We start from the raw sequence: 15143 nt of genomic DNA, 5'->3' as shown, positions 1-15143 counted from the left end.
GATGCCAACGCCTAGCTAATGTGCAGGTCCAAACGGCTTCAAAGTTCACGAACACATTGTGGTTAAGGTGTAGGAGCTCAATATTAGTTAACGTGTTAAAAATTGTACCAGGGTGAAATAATTTTCCCGGTATTATTTTTTTTATCGTAGACCAGTTGAGATATTGAAGTGGTTTCCGTAGATATGGGTAACCTGTGCGCTTATCTAAACGCAATATTTTTTATAACACCCACCTAATCGGCGACCGGTAAAAAGCGCAAAGGCTCATGGGTACATTGTCTGCTCCCGCAGAGCCCCGCCACTTCCGGTTCGAGAGCTTTCCTGACCTGCCCTTCAGGAGAGGAATTAACCAACCTCTTGGGCGGGTGAGGAGCATCGCTCGGCGGATGTGACGTCACGTTTGCTCGCAGCGTTCCCGCGCGGTATGTTTACATTTTTCCGAGTGCTGCCTACACGGCGTACGTGCCGTAGCGATTCAAGTAGTCGCGTTCGACTTATGCGGTCAACGCAAGAATTCATAAACTGGCGATGATTGTCGCCCTGTCAGTCGTCGTTCAACAGCTCCAGCGTCTTCTGGCACAACAGCTTTGCAGTTATCTGTTACCATCGGCCGACCAGGTGAGTGTTTTTTGGCGGGTTTGCAATCAGTTCGCATATCTCCTACTGCAAAGCGTGCTTTCTGCTTGCGGCAGTTATATTAGCGACGTTTACGAAATTGTTAACGGCGCGTTCTCACCGTCTTGCATTATTGTTGCTGTTTATGCTGCTCTGTTCGCGTCTGTCGGCGATCGCAAGCTGTTGGCGGTTTGTTGCACGGCGCGGGAACCCGTCTCGCCCGTGGCGCTTCTTTGTCTCTTCTTCAATGTGGCGTCATTAACATCGCTTGTTATCCTTGGGCTAACCTATCTTAATGTTGTAACGAAAATGAACTTGCTGTGCGAACTGAGCGTGACAGAACGCTGTTGGCAAGGTTTTCGTGTGCGCGTGTGGTTCGTGAGGGCGTTGTAACACGCTGCTTTGGCCTCTTGCACCTCTTTCCTGCATCTAGTACTCTTGCTTGCCAGGAGTGCCTGCCAAGGGATGGTTACTTCGTTATGTGTTTTCATATTTAATAGTGAACCACTCAGCGTTCTATAACTGATGCAAATGCAGGCGGAACGACCCCGATAACAACGCAGGGCAGGGGCAGTGCTTGTGTGGTCTTCTCTGTCGTTTGCCCTTCTTTTCAGTCGTCGTAGATTATTTACTGTTGCGTGAACGTTGTTTGATTCTTCACGTTTCATTTTTCTCTTGCAGCATCTCCTGACTGCAGTCACGGTGCCCCTAGCCTGCGTGCAGCACTCATCCTGCCATTCTAGTGGGAACTGATGTTCGCAGGCCACTTGTCACGACCTAACGGGTTCCCGCCCTTGCCTGGCTTATAATTGATGGTATACTTCAGATACACTGCTGCGTTCTCTCTCTGCATACATTTAAAGCGAGTGTTTACACTAACACAGCAGTGGATAGCCATGAAGACAGCAGCGTGTGTACTGGAAATGCCAGTGAAAACAAAACCAAACGATCTACAGATCTATGCCAGCTTGACCATTACAAATCTTTCAGCGAGTGTCAAAGCAATGGACAGCTGGGGATATCTCGTGCGCTAAATTGTATTCTTCTTTCTGTTTGTTTTCTATTTGCTGGTATGAATTTACGAATTGATAGTATGAGTAAAGTAGACAGAGAACAAAGTGATTGCGTTGCTCTTAGAAATGCCTTACACGAAATAAAACTGCTTCCTGCGAGTTCGCACTGCTCAGTGCAGGGAAATCCTGCTAGGGCCATTCTGCCCTGCGGTATTTTGAAATAAATAAATAAAAGGTTCCGTATAACAAATAATTTGGTGCACCCAAACCCATCTGTGATGAACATATGTCATGCATGGATTATTTAAGGGCATGTTATTAGCTTTGGCAAAACAAGAAAGTGACCTCTTTCTTGTGCAGAAAACTTGTTTAGTTGTAATTTTGGCTCTTATCTGTCCAGTGTCAACAGGAATAGTAGCCTTGATGTGCGACTTTGCGGACACTTTCCTGTCACCTTCCTTCAATGTCACCACAGTGGTGGTGAAGACTCCTGGGCAGTCGAAATCGCATGATGACAGGCAGTTATATTCTACCACGAGAAGCACCCTCCACAAGCCATGAGGCCTTGCTCTGTTTTCAGCTGGGGCTCCTTTCGTTGCCAAGTGCCTTGGTCTTTTGGGGTAAAGCTCCCAAAACAGGGTGGTCTTGTCCCTGTTGGAATTGTCATGTTGATCATACTTTTCACCCACAGCTTTCCAGTTCATTTCACTTTTCTAACCCAATTCTAATGTTATTAGTGTAGGGAAATCTGGTGTCCAGCAGCTTGCGTTTCAAAGGGAATAGATGTAGCAACTACATCAAGCACTAGCTGATTCTGATGCTTAGTGGACTTTGCTGTGAGCCATCCAAAGCACCACAAGGGGAAGCAGTGCTGGTCTTATGTAGTGTACTACTTTGGAGCTGCAAAATTACAATGCACCTTTTATTACAATGCACCTTTTTTCCTCAATTTTTTATGCTGCAGTGGAAATCATGCGAATACATGTTTGTAAATGTCCATTCCACCAACAAATTCACGGCATGCCTTGACAGTAGGCGCAGTTTTATGCATCTAGATAATCACCTGTACCCATTTATCACAGGCCTGCAATTTGCACATGGTCGGATTTGAGCACCCTAAATGTGGCAAGTGTAACCGACCGTAACACACAATCTTGAAAACTCTACCTTATCAACGCGAAAGCAATAAGTGGCCCATTGACTAAGAAGCCACTATCCGCTGTCTGTACTAGCACAACAGCTCCTAAACCGGCCGGCAGTGCAAAGAGAGCAAAGAGTGGATTGAGTTCAAAACTTTGGGAAGAGTTCAAACAACATGGGAATCAAACCCAGGACATCCCTAGTGCAAGTCCAGCACCACATCCTTGACACCACTATAGCTCAGTGGGTCTAGCTGACTAAAGGTGGACCCAGGGAGCGCATTATGACCTTAAACTGAAAAAAAGTCCACAGGTACAAGCAACCCGACATACAGTGAGTTTTAAATTTCTCGGCAATTCATTAGGCCAGCACATAGCCGTAACATCCCCACTCAGGTGAATTGGCCAGTCACGATGATAGCTGCTGTCAGAAGCTCATGGCTGTTTCACCAATTCCCGTTTGTCTTAAAACAATGCTGCTTAAATTACACACTGGCCAACTGCACCTCATCGAGTATATTTTACGCTCCTAGCATTCTGCAGTAGCCTTGTTTAGTGTTAAAGAACTACGTATTTGATCACATGTGAAGACTGCGATTTCTGTTAGAGCATTTTGTGCTTTCAACCTGAATTGGTCGAAGCTCGTCAATTCAACACTGGCTGCAAACTTTTATTGTGGTGTAATAAACATAAAACCTGGATAGAGTAAAAATACTGAAGAGTAAATTATGCTAGGCTTATACATTGCACAGCGTAGCTGTAAACATCAAAATTCAACTTTTTAGGTTTCACGAGGAAAAGCTCAGCATAACTTGGGCCAGCTATGAAGGGTAACTGCAGTGTAGGGCTATAGGTTAAGTCAGGCCACCTATAAATCTTTGACATGCTTCGAAATCTTGGCACACAGGCATTTTTTTTGTTCTACCTAAACCAATGCTTTGGACTTTGGCGAAATGTTTTGTACGGGTTAAACTGCACAATGCAATTGCAAATAAGAATTGAACAAACGTCTGTTGTGTCCATTCGAGAATCCAGTGCTTGCCTAATATCGAAAATTGCATCCAGCACTCGATTCAAGAAATGTACTTGTATGTCCAAGAGACAAGCTCAAATAAAAAGTTACCCTACTTCAACTGCATTCCTTGCATATTTATTTATTTGAAAATATTTAGCACGAAAACAACAGAATGGTACCAACAGGCAGTGCTGTCACTTTTCGTGCTCTCTCTCTCGTGCTGTGTTGTTTTTCCAGTTTATTAATTTTAAAAATATGCCACATTTGCCATTTTAGTTGGTTTTATTTGTTTTGATGTTATGCTGTGTTGCCAACGAAACTTTGTAAATGTCTTCCTAAGAAAAAAATAAGAATACCTAGCATTTGTAAGTGTATGCTTCTTGATGGATAGCAACTCTCACTATATGAAAGTGAAGCCACGAAAACACCAAAGTCATCACAAACACTGAAGAATGTTTATTGACATGGCATCACATCACTTGCTGGACAAGCAACAAGGCACCATAATGCTGCTCACACAAGAGCGAAGTATGCGCCGTGGCTAAAACCACTTGATAAAAATACAAGCAGGCGCTTATCTGCCCCAAGGTGACCCTGAATGAAAATGTGACATGCGCAACACTGGAAATCAACAAAAGTTATTGGTTCAGGCATAAGTGAAAAGTGCGGGCAAAAGTCGTGGGCACTTTCATGTGTTGGATGACGAGACTGCTGGCACAAGACAGGAAGGATCGAAGGGTGCTAACTCAGTATTGTATGGTTACAGATACGTGCAGATTGCTACTCACTGGACCAAAAGTGCTTGAAGACCCTGATTTTAAAGCAAAACTTTCTATGTCTCACCAGTGGAATATGCCATGCCAAAAAGGCATTACAGAAAAGCCAACTTTCTCTGACAATGATAATGATCGTGGGTAAAGAAGTGCAGAAAAAAAAAACGCTTCCTGCAGTCAGAAACAAATCAGGACCCTCGCGGTGTGAAACCAACATCTATTCCGTGACACCATTGCAACATGGTCGAAGTAGTTTGAATCTGGACAGCGGTGCATCGAGATGCAAAATTAGACAAAAATGGTGCACCTCACGTTCTAATGACGACGACAGTTTGAACGCGAAGCTTTCGTCGAGCAAAATCAAGCGGCGAAGTTTCAAAGCCACTGCAATCAAAAGTCCAAACAGCATGCAAGTAAGTGATAGCTGAAACAGGCAATGTCCAAGCTCAGATGACAATCTAGCAAGAAATCCCTCGCGAGAAAACTCAGTTAAACTGAAAGACAATTTCTCTTAGACACCCTTCCCACTAACTTACAACCAAATTCCTTAAATGATCTCTTGCGTCCCTCCTACCCACCTAATTTAGCGGAGGCAGTGTGGGACACGCTCCTGCATTTCATATACCGACCCACTATTTTTCCCTTGCTATTTCCCACCCATACCCGTTGTGAACTTTAACTAATCGCTACTTCTAAGGGGGTCTGATGCACTAGCAAGAGGCCCCCGGGTGGTTTTTTTTAACAGTTCAAGAAACGTTAAAAAAAAAGCCATTATTGTCGTAAGACAAAAGCGTGCACGTTTTTTTCCTTGCATTTAATTACAGCAACTAATGAACACATGACAGAACAAGTAACAGAGAGCAATGATGAAACTGACAACCACAGATTTGCACATAACTGTGGAGAGGAACTCTCTGGATAGGAGACTGAGCAATAGAAGAGCACAGCAGCTGCGGCTGAACCTTCCCACGCAGCTGAACAGAGACGAAGAATACGGCAAATGGACAAAATTAAGGGTTGGGAGTCTTAGTAGCCACTGTACTTTCTTATCAACCAGGCGTGTGGCTGGATGGTATAGATGAACAGCAACGTGGGAGCTAGAGGACTGCTTGCTGGCGACACTACTACCACCCAGTAGTCTGTACTCCACAGTACACAGTAGGAGGAAACAAACTGGATGTGGGACTGCGAATTGCCATGATGTTACAAATGAAAAAAGTGCTGCGTGGCTGTCACAAGTCAAGGTCAATCACCCTTAAGGGGAGGTGCCAAAACCCCTTAGAGAGAGGATGAAGACATGACATTTGAATCTAGTGGCTAAAAATGAACCATTCATGTAGCACCCCACCGTAAAAGGGGATTGATCTTCACTCATTTCCTGAAATAAAGTTTAAAAGCAGTTCATCCAGGGCAGTTGCCACAAGCACCCTAGAGTAGTATGGTGGAAACACACCACAATCTTTGCTTTTGGGAGGTCTTTTACCGGGCTGTCTACCAAAAAACTCAAATTCTTTTTTTCTAAGTGGGCGCCTGGTCTTAAACAAAAAAAAACATGGTTTTTACAGTTAGGACGATAAAAATTGGGTGATGCATGTGGTTTTTAATTGAAATTGTAGATATGAAGTTTGTTTCTGTGTAAAACAACTACATTAAACTTTATTTGGCTTTTATGTTTGATTTTTTGACAGCCTTTGTAAAAAAACTGCTTGAGGGATGCAGCTGAACAAGGTACCCGTGAACTGTGCACAAATCAAGGACTGACTGCCATAAGACTAACATTATCATTATATGTGGTCTGTAGCAGAAGTGACAGCTGTTTGAAGTTTGGGCCTGGACGGCAACACCAGTTTTCCTGTTTCCCATTTTCTAGGCCCAAACTTCACATGGCTGTAACTTCTGCTACAGACCAGATAGAATGATAATGCTAGTATTATTGCACTCCTTGACTTGTGCACAGTTAACTGGTACTTTATTCAGCTGCGCCCCTCCAGCAGTTTTTTTATAAAGGCTGTCGTAAAATCAAACATAAAAATCCAAATAAATGTGAATAGAGTCGTATTACACAGAAACAAATTTCATATCTACAGTTTCAATGAAAAACCACATGCATCCCCCGATTCTTATCATCATAACTGTAAAAATAAAGTTTTTGATCAAAAACTGATGTTCCTTTCTAACTCGAAGCTTTCTGGCCCGCTCCGGCCTCAAAGGTCAGCTGCGCCTGATCAAAAGGACTGTCAACGCGGCTTGAGCTCAAGGCATCCTGGAATGAGGACACCTCTCTGAAGCATTTTGCGCATTTAATTAAAGTTTATTCTCGCTCTCTCTCTTGCGACTTGAGTCAAAGTCCAAAATCTAAACTGCTTCGACCGTATCAGAAGGGCGCAGTCTGACAGACAATGGTTTCATAATGCAAGGGACACTGGTTCCATTATGACCATGGAAAGCGTTTTTTCTTGAGGTGCATGTGCTTTTGCTTATCATCCTCATCGCTTTGTGAAAATCACTGTGTAAAGTTAGCTTTCCTGCAGTGCATTATGTAGCCACATTGAATGCAATCAGTGAGGTCCTGACAGCTTCACTTTAACAACAGGAGTTACGTGCTCGTGAAGACCCTCGTCTCACAGCAAACTTCTCTTCACCAGCAGGCACAGGCTAGAGCCCAGTCAGCAGGTGCTGCAAAGACATGATGAGAGTATTTAAGCACGAACCTCAAGATGGAAACGAGGCGGAGCAAAGAGCAAGAAAAATGCATCAGGAGGAGACTGCAAGCTCTGGGATGAGCAAGCTAGGTGTGGTGCTGTCAGGACACTGATGTCGCAACCCAAGCCTGGGAACAAGCGGAGCCAATAGCGCAGTTGTTCCAGCCTCCTCTGGAACAGTGATTCAGCTGATACGCCAATGACACGCCAACAGTGACACGCCAATTTATAGTTATATTCTATATTTATATTAAATGAAGCCAGTGCACGTGATGCCATCTCCCGAGTTGTGCCATGCTTGCACCGCTCACCCCCTTGCTGGTAGCCATGTGCTCGTACCGTGGTCAACCTCAAGTCTTCACCCCTTCCCTTTGAAATCCTTTGTGTGCACGCACAACTCACCACATGCTGTCGAAAAAGAAGAAATAAAAATGTGCATCACTAGAAAGCATAGCTGCTACCCCAGCAACAAGTGGAGGGGGCACCCTTTTGTTTGTTTTGCCCGAGACGACTGCCTAGAATGGCGGATTACCAGCCCGCGCATGTGCAGATTGCTAATAGAAAAAGGTCCATCACCGCAATCTCATGGAGTCCGACGTATCACAGACGCTGCGGCACATACATGGCGACGCACACACAGGGTCGCCCACTTGTGGGCCACACCAGTGAATACAACCTATGAAGTGCTATACCCACCACCGATATAGCATTATCTAGCTGCAGTCAGCAACACTTTTTTATATGTTTACACGTACTTTCAAGCGTTCGGAGGGTCAAAATGGCTGCTTGTCACTGCTTCTGACCGATCATCCATGGGTCGATCCCACCAATCTGGCTGCCACAAATCACAGTAATAACGCGGAAGTCTTCAATTGTGGGCCGGACTGACACACACGATTCGCGCCAGGGCTGTCAAACTGGCGTGGCAACTTTCTGATCGCGGCGTTAACACGCCACAGTGGTTCGAACACTTGCCCAGTATGAAGGTAGCTATTTCTGTCGTTGGTTTGTCGCATAATGCATGCTTTACTGATGTTTAAGTGCAAGACCTGGCAAGCTTCTTTAGCTCGCGCAGAATTTCTCGATACGCAACTCTGAGCTGATGTGTGAGCACGTCTGTTTGTCGTGTGGTTCCTTGTTAATGAGCCAGACCATGCAACTGAACGGTGCGAATGCAGATTTGATGCTTTCAGCGCATTTCACTCCTTTCTTCGATCAACAAGAGAGAAACTGTCAGTAATGCTCGTAGAAAGACGGGGCGAGTCAGAAATGCTGCTTGGACACTTCCTAGTACCATATAAATAGTGTACTTAATCTTACCGAGAGCCAAAGCATCATTTTAGGTTGTAGTGAAGCAGACCAGAAAACACCCCTGCCCTTTTTCTTGTCCTTTCTCTTTGAAGCACTCCTTTGTTTATGTATTGAAAACCAATTTGTGCAGCGGCACACTTCATTAGTTATTTGTGTATATGGCTAATTTTTTACATTTTAACATTTATATGTTCTCATTGTAGTATGATACTAATCTTGATCAGTGCATTTTTGAAGCAGAGGTGGTTTTCTTCAGGTGGCAGTTCCTTTTCTCTACAAAAAAGGGCTTGCTGTAAACAGGATCAAACAACAAAAAAGGAAATCTGTTTTAAGTAAGGAGGAGAAAGGTTCACGTCAATTTATAAGGCTGAGACAAAGATTATGGCAGTCACTACACGTGCTGCGGATCCCGTAGGGCTAACAAGCGATTTGCAAAAAACTGGACAACACTTCCCATGGTGCGGAAACCAAAGATGTACTCCTGCAATTAAAACACGGAATTATCGCTGCCCCTTCAAAGGTAGATAATTAAGCCATTTTGGCACTTGATCTTTAGAAAGCTTTGATCGCGTATCACACCAGGCTATTTTGTGTAACGTTGCCACTTTCACTTCGTGTCGCCGCACATACAACTATATCCGTAACTTCCTTTCGAACCGCACGGCTGTTATTCAGCTCGGTGACCTACAATCCGACACTATCCATTTCCCAACCATTGGCACGCCTCAAGGTGCAGTATTATCCCCACTCCTATTTAACATTGCCCTAATCCACCTTCCTAGTAAGCTCGCCACGTTCCCTCGCTTACTCCACAGCATATACGCCGATAATATTACGCTGTGGACCACCAGAGGCAGCGACTTTCAAATCGAGGAGGTTCTCTAACAGGGAGCTGACTTAGTTACCGCCGCCGCGCAAGTTGGGCTTGGATGCTCACCTGAAAAATCTGAGCTTTTAATCCACCCCGCCAAATCAACCGGCAACCCGGCCCAGACACCCACCATTGAGGTCCGCATTGATGGTAGGGATGTTCGCCAAGTGGAAGTCCTGAAAATACTTGGGCTCTGCATACAGCGCAATTTCGCAAACATTAAGTACCTAGCACAGCTGAATTCTCAGGTGAATCAGACGATCGCCCTCATCCGCAGGATTGCTGCCCGCAACAAGGGGCTCAAAGAAACGGAGCGTACGTATCCGGCTGATACAGGCATTTGGGCTCTGCCTTCTCACTTACTCCCTCCCGTATCTCTTGCCCTCGCGTACCGAACTCTCTAAAGTCAACTGCCTCATTCGAAAGACCTAAAAAACGGCGCTACAAATCCCTCAGAGCACTACCACTGCCAGACTCGAGAAACTCGGCATTTACAATACAGCGGAGGAACTCATTGAAGCCCACCTTATCGGTCAGCTAAATAGGCTCTCATCCACCCCCACCGGTCACACTCTCCTTGTTACTCTTAACCTTAAAGCCCCTATCCTCTGTGATGACAGGCTCCCGGTACCAGCCGACATTCACGGCTCCCTCACTATCCACCCTTTACCGCGCAATATCACCCTGTTTTCAACAAGCAGCCTAGGGAACTACGAGCACAAGCACTTACAGAGAAATACCCTGTCCACCCCACTACGGTTTACGTGGACGCAGCTTGCTATCGATGGCAGGATGCATACGCTGTCGCAGTAGTAATCAACCATCCCAACACTCCTCCTCTTAAATCCCTAACAGACCGCACCAACTGACCGCTGAGGCGGAAGAGGCGGCAATAGGTGATCGGTAAAAAGTGCAAATGCTCATGGGTGCATTGTCAGCTCCCGCGGAGTTCTGTTACTTCCGGTTCGAGAGCTCTCCTGGCCTCCCATATGCTGACGGCTTTCACGCGCGCTTGTGCTTGTTGTTTATCTGTTTCCACTGAAAAAAAAAACGCCCATCCATCGCGCATTCAATGTGTAACAACAATGAATTCTACTAGGGGCTTCTCTGAAAGGTTAGCACTCTGTGACAAATAAACAACACGCACACACGCGCGTGAAAGCCGCCGGCGTACGGGAGGCCAGGCGAGATTTCGAACCGAAAGTGGCTGGAGCAGACAACGTACCCATGAGCCTTTGCACTTTTTACCGGTCACCTATCGCGCTAGCCCTTACACATAGGCCGCCCCCTATCACTATCATCTCGGATTCGAAAACGGCCATTCGAAATTACGCCAGAGGCATGATCTCGCCCCTGGCGCTCAAAATTCTCCTCAAAAATCCTCCTACCATACAAATAAAGCTGATCTCGACTCCGGCCCACATGGGCGTGGGGGGAAATGAGGCAGCACATAGGGCCGCTCGAGAGCATACCGTCCAAGAAGGCCCTAGCCTCGAACCCTTTCACGGAGCCCTATCAGCTTGGGACAGTCTCTTGACCTTCCAAGACATTACGGCACATTACCGCCTCTCACGCCGCCAGCTCCCCCCCGCACACCCGGATTTATCCAACAGGGAAGAATGGCTATGGCGACTGGTGCAAACCCATACCCTCCCATGTCGCTACCACCTGCACCGTATTTATCCTTCCGTCTACCCCTCCACCAACTGCACGGCCTGTGGAGCAGTGGAAACACTGGACCATCTTCTTTGGAACTGTCCCCACAACCCCTATCCTCTCTTAGCAGACGGTGGGCACTGGGCTGAGGCACTGGGCAGCTTCGACCTGTCTACCCAGCGGGTGGTGACGGCGAGGGCTGCTGCGGACACCGGTACGCCGGTCACCACGTCCCCTAAGGGGCCTTTAAAGGCTCAATAAAATGTTTGTCCTCCTCCTCCCATGGTGCGGTCACATGCGGTTTTGCACAGATGGCATCTGGCCCCATTTTGTCTGACTGGCAATGAAAACTGCCTGCTTCAAAATAACTAAGACATTTTTTAGCCACATTTATATTCAGGCAGAAAGTTCTGTGCAGCCATTGCATGTAATGTTGCCTAGTATGAAAAATTGTGCTCAATAGGTTTCTGAGGAAAGCTGGTTTCGAGAATTGCATTGTGCCATAGGACAAAACAAAATTAACTATAAATGAAAAACAACACAACAAAAGTCCTGAGTTTTGCCATGCATATTTTTGTGCTCCTTTTCTATCATGTTTACAACCAACCTGACCATACTGTTAATTACATTGCACCTTTGGTGTCATAGGTCACCCAGAAAGGAAAACAACTGAAGTCGATTAAGTAGTGTAAGGAAAATTCACTTTATATTGTAAAACAACAACAGTAATAATGTATTCTTGAAAGCGTAAGAAACAACAGCCTCGCCTGGACCTTTTGCAAATGTAAAATAGTTTCTTCTTGTCTTCTTTTTATTTTATGGTGAAGGAATGGGGCTGCTTCTTTTCCTGCAGCTTGTAAAGTTGGCCAATTTTTATGTGATCAGGTATCTAAGCATTCAGGAGTAGACGTGTCCTGATCAGGTATATCTTGAGTCCAACTGAGTAAAGCGTATTCTGATTTTTATCATGCTAAGGGTCATATTCCGAATGCTCCCCATGAGCACAAACGAGTTGCAGTGAATGAATGAAGATAGCACGGAATTCTTTTATCAACACGTAAATGCCTAAGACTAGTTCACATACTTGAGCAAATCACAAGCACGGCATAAACTTAATGCGGTTGCCCAGCAGTTGGGCAACACGCCACTATTTAAACTAAATGCATATGCTACTCGGTAGTTTCCCTCCAGCTTAGAGACTGCCTTTTCCATGTATTTTCTAGTTCATAAATATACCATAGAATGCTTGGCTGCAGCAGCTCTCATAAATTACAAAAGGACAAGAATAAGATGGGCATTGCTTCCACAGATGATCCCTTTGTATCATTCCTGACATGAAATAGCCAAGTGAATCTTTGGACCTTGGTAACAAACTGTTTCAAAGCACAGTGCAAACCGTGATGAACAAACAGCATTGCGTCAGGTGCATAGCCTGCGACACTGTGTAGCTGAAAAAAATATCTATGTCTTTCTGCTTCATTTTCCTGTGTCTACATATGCAAAGTGCCTTTATTAACAATAAAAGCAGGGCGGTAGGAGGGGTGTAAAACGTTTAAAGAGCTTACGGCAAAATAATGTGACACGCTTTTTTTAAACATTATGTATGAGTTGCCTCACGTAAGAGGCATTTCTTACAACATTCTTAGCCCTGTATGGCTTTCTCACACAGCTTAGATGTCGTGCGAAAAAGGCAACTTAGTCTAACAGCTCAAGGCGAGGTAGGTGCACCTTGTCCCGTTTGCATTCAAGAGTTTACATGAGAAGGCATTAAGTAATTGCATCATAATCGAGTAAACTGAGGTCACTTCGCACTATGAGGCGCAGGGCAGTGTGGTAGACCTCTCACTCAAGGATCTTTAGCGTAAACCAAGACATTGTGTACAGAAGGTTATTTTTTTTGGCTTTATAAATTCAATGCAGCCCCGGCAGCCAAGAATCGAACCCAAGACATTGTACATCCCTGCAGCCGTAGGAAACCATGTGAGATCTGAGCAATCTGGCACCTGAGAAATCTCATTACGATGAATAAACCTACCGTGCGATATTACTTAGTGTTTAGAAAAACCAAGGATAGACAGCATAGGGGCACTAGATACATCCTTGCTTACACAAAACTCAAAAGTAAAATTAAAAAATATATATATATATATAACGCGGCCATCCGAGGCACGGTATATCTATGGTGTTGACTAACACCATGTACTGTGCCCTGGCCGACGACGTAATTTATGTTCCTGCCTCCACTGGAAGCTGGAAAGCACTGTAAACGGCCCTGCGGTCAGCCATAACCCATTACACGCCCAAGACTACAGTGCAACTTTGTCGTGACGGAAACCACGTACGGTGCTGTTTGCACGAAAGTCACGCCAGCCCGCCAGCCCACCTCATAGATTGTGCTATATCGGTAGTGCATATAACAATTTCTGGTGGGACTTCACTAGGTGGTACATATAGCATCGATCATCCATAAATTTTCAACAGTAAAAAAATGAAGGTAGTAATTAAGCAGTGCATGAGCTATCCCTACCTCTTCATTGTTTCACTAGCTACTGAAAGACTTGTATTTGAAAATGTCAGGCTGGAATGGATGCATAGACCAGGTTGGTTTTTTGACATTGGCATAAATAACTAAACTTGATTTTTAGTACACACGCTGCTGTCTTCATGGCTATCAACTACCGCGTTACTGTAAACCCTCGCTTGAAATGTACACGGAGTGAGAACGCACTGTTGGATCTGGAGTATACCATCAAATCTGGAGTATACCATCTGGAGTATACCATCACTGGAGTATACCATCAAATAGAAGCCAGGAAAAGTCGGGAACCCGTTTGGTTGTGACAAGTGGCCTGCACTAGAATGGCAGTTCCCACTAGAATGGCAGGATGAGTGCTGCAGGCAGGCTAGGGGGGCACCGTGACTGCAGTCAGGAGATGCTGCAAGAGAAATAAATGGAACATGAGGAATGAAGCACCGTTGAGGCAGCAGTAAATAAACAATCTAGGATGACTAAAAAAAGGGCAAACGAAGGCGAAGACCCAAGGAGGTTTATACAACCTCCTTGCGAAGACCACACAAGCAGTGCTCTTGCCCGCCCTGCGTTATCCGGGTCGTTCCCGCTGAATTTCCATCGGTTATTGAACGCCGATTGATGAGATGAAAACACATAACGACGTAAGCATTCCTTGGCAGGCACTCCTGACAGCAAAAGTGCTGGATGCAGCAACGAGTGCAACAGGCTAAAGTAGCGTGTTACAACGCCCTCACGAACCACACGCACACACGAAAAGACCTGTCACGCTCCTAACTTCACCAACAGATCGTACTGCAAGTTCATTTTCGTTACAATATTAAGATCGGTTAGCACAAGGCACGTTGTCTAGAAAAAGCGTCGAGGAAAACAAGTGATGTTAATGACGCCACATTAAAGAGACAATGAAACGTCATGGGCGAGACGGGTTTGCAATGCGAGCGAGTTTCCGCGCCGTGCAACAAACTGTCAACAGCTCGCGATCGCCGACAGACGCGAACGAGCAGCATAAACAGCGACAATAATGCAAGACGGGGAGAACGCGCCGTCAAGAATTTCGTAAACGTCGCTAATATAACTGCCGCGAGCAGAAAGCAAGCTTTGCAGTAGGAGATATGCGAACTGATTGCAAACCCGCCAAAAAACACTCACCTGGTCGGCCGATGGTGGACAGTTGAACGCCCACAGATAACTGCAAAGCTGTAGTGCCAGAAGACGCTGGAGCTGTTGAACGACGACTAACAGGGCGACAACCATCGCCAGTTTATGAATTCTTGCGTCGACCGCATAAGTCGAACGCGACTACTTGAATCGCTACGGCACGCATGGAGGAAGAAAAAGTTAGGAGACGGCATGACGTCACGCAGCTAGCCTTCGCAAGCCCAGGTCCGTTGAAGCCGCTCCCTCCGCCGTTTCCCTTTCTCAAGCCGCCGCAGTCGGCCCTCCAAGGTCGGGTGGGCCGGCGGCGGCGGCGGTCTCCGACTCCGGGGCATCTCTCGTGTTTCGTTGGCGGTAGCT

At 45.7% G+C, this 15143-nt stretch overlaps 2 long non-coding RNA genes across 2 annotated transcripts; one reads left to right on the top strand and one right to left on the bottom strand.

Moving 5' to 3' along the window:
- The first annotated feature begins 349 nt into the window (after window positions 1-349).
- On the top strand, window positions 350-3900 carry LOC144164392 (uncharacterized). The gene is made up of 2 exons (XR_013321181.1): window positions 350-618; window positions 1297-3900. It is a non-coding gene; the product is annotated as an uncharacterized LOC144164392 (long non-coding RNA).
- A 371-nt stretch (window positions 3901-4271) lies between these two features.
- Window positions 4272-14943, bottom strand: LOC144164391 (uncharacterized). The gene is made up of 3 exons (XR_013321180.1): window positions 14778-14943; window positions 13892-14031; window positions 4272-7231 (listed from the first exon to the last, which is right to left on the bottom strand). It is a non-coding gene; the product is annotated as an uncharacterized LOC144164391 (long non-coding RNA).
- Window positions 14944-15143: the final 200 nt, after the last annotated feature.

The sequence above is a fragment of the Haemaphysalis longicornis genome, unplaced genomic scaffold (assembly GCF_048455015.1).
Source record: "Haemaphysalis longicornis isolate Haplotype H1 unplaced genomic scaffold, Haemaphysalis longicornis Haplotype H1 scaffold_13, whole genome shotgun sequence".
In the NCBI taxonomy this organism is placed as follows: Eukaryota; Metazoa; Arthropoda; class Arachnida; order Ixodida; family Ixodidae; genus Haemaphysalis; species Haemaphysalis longicornis.
Note: the sequence above shows the minus strand (reverse complement) of the source record. Positions and strands in the feature narration are given on the sequence as shown.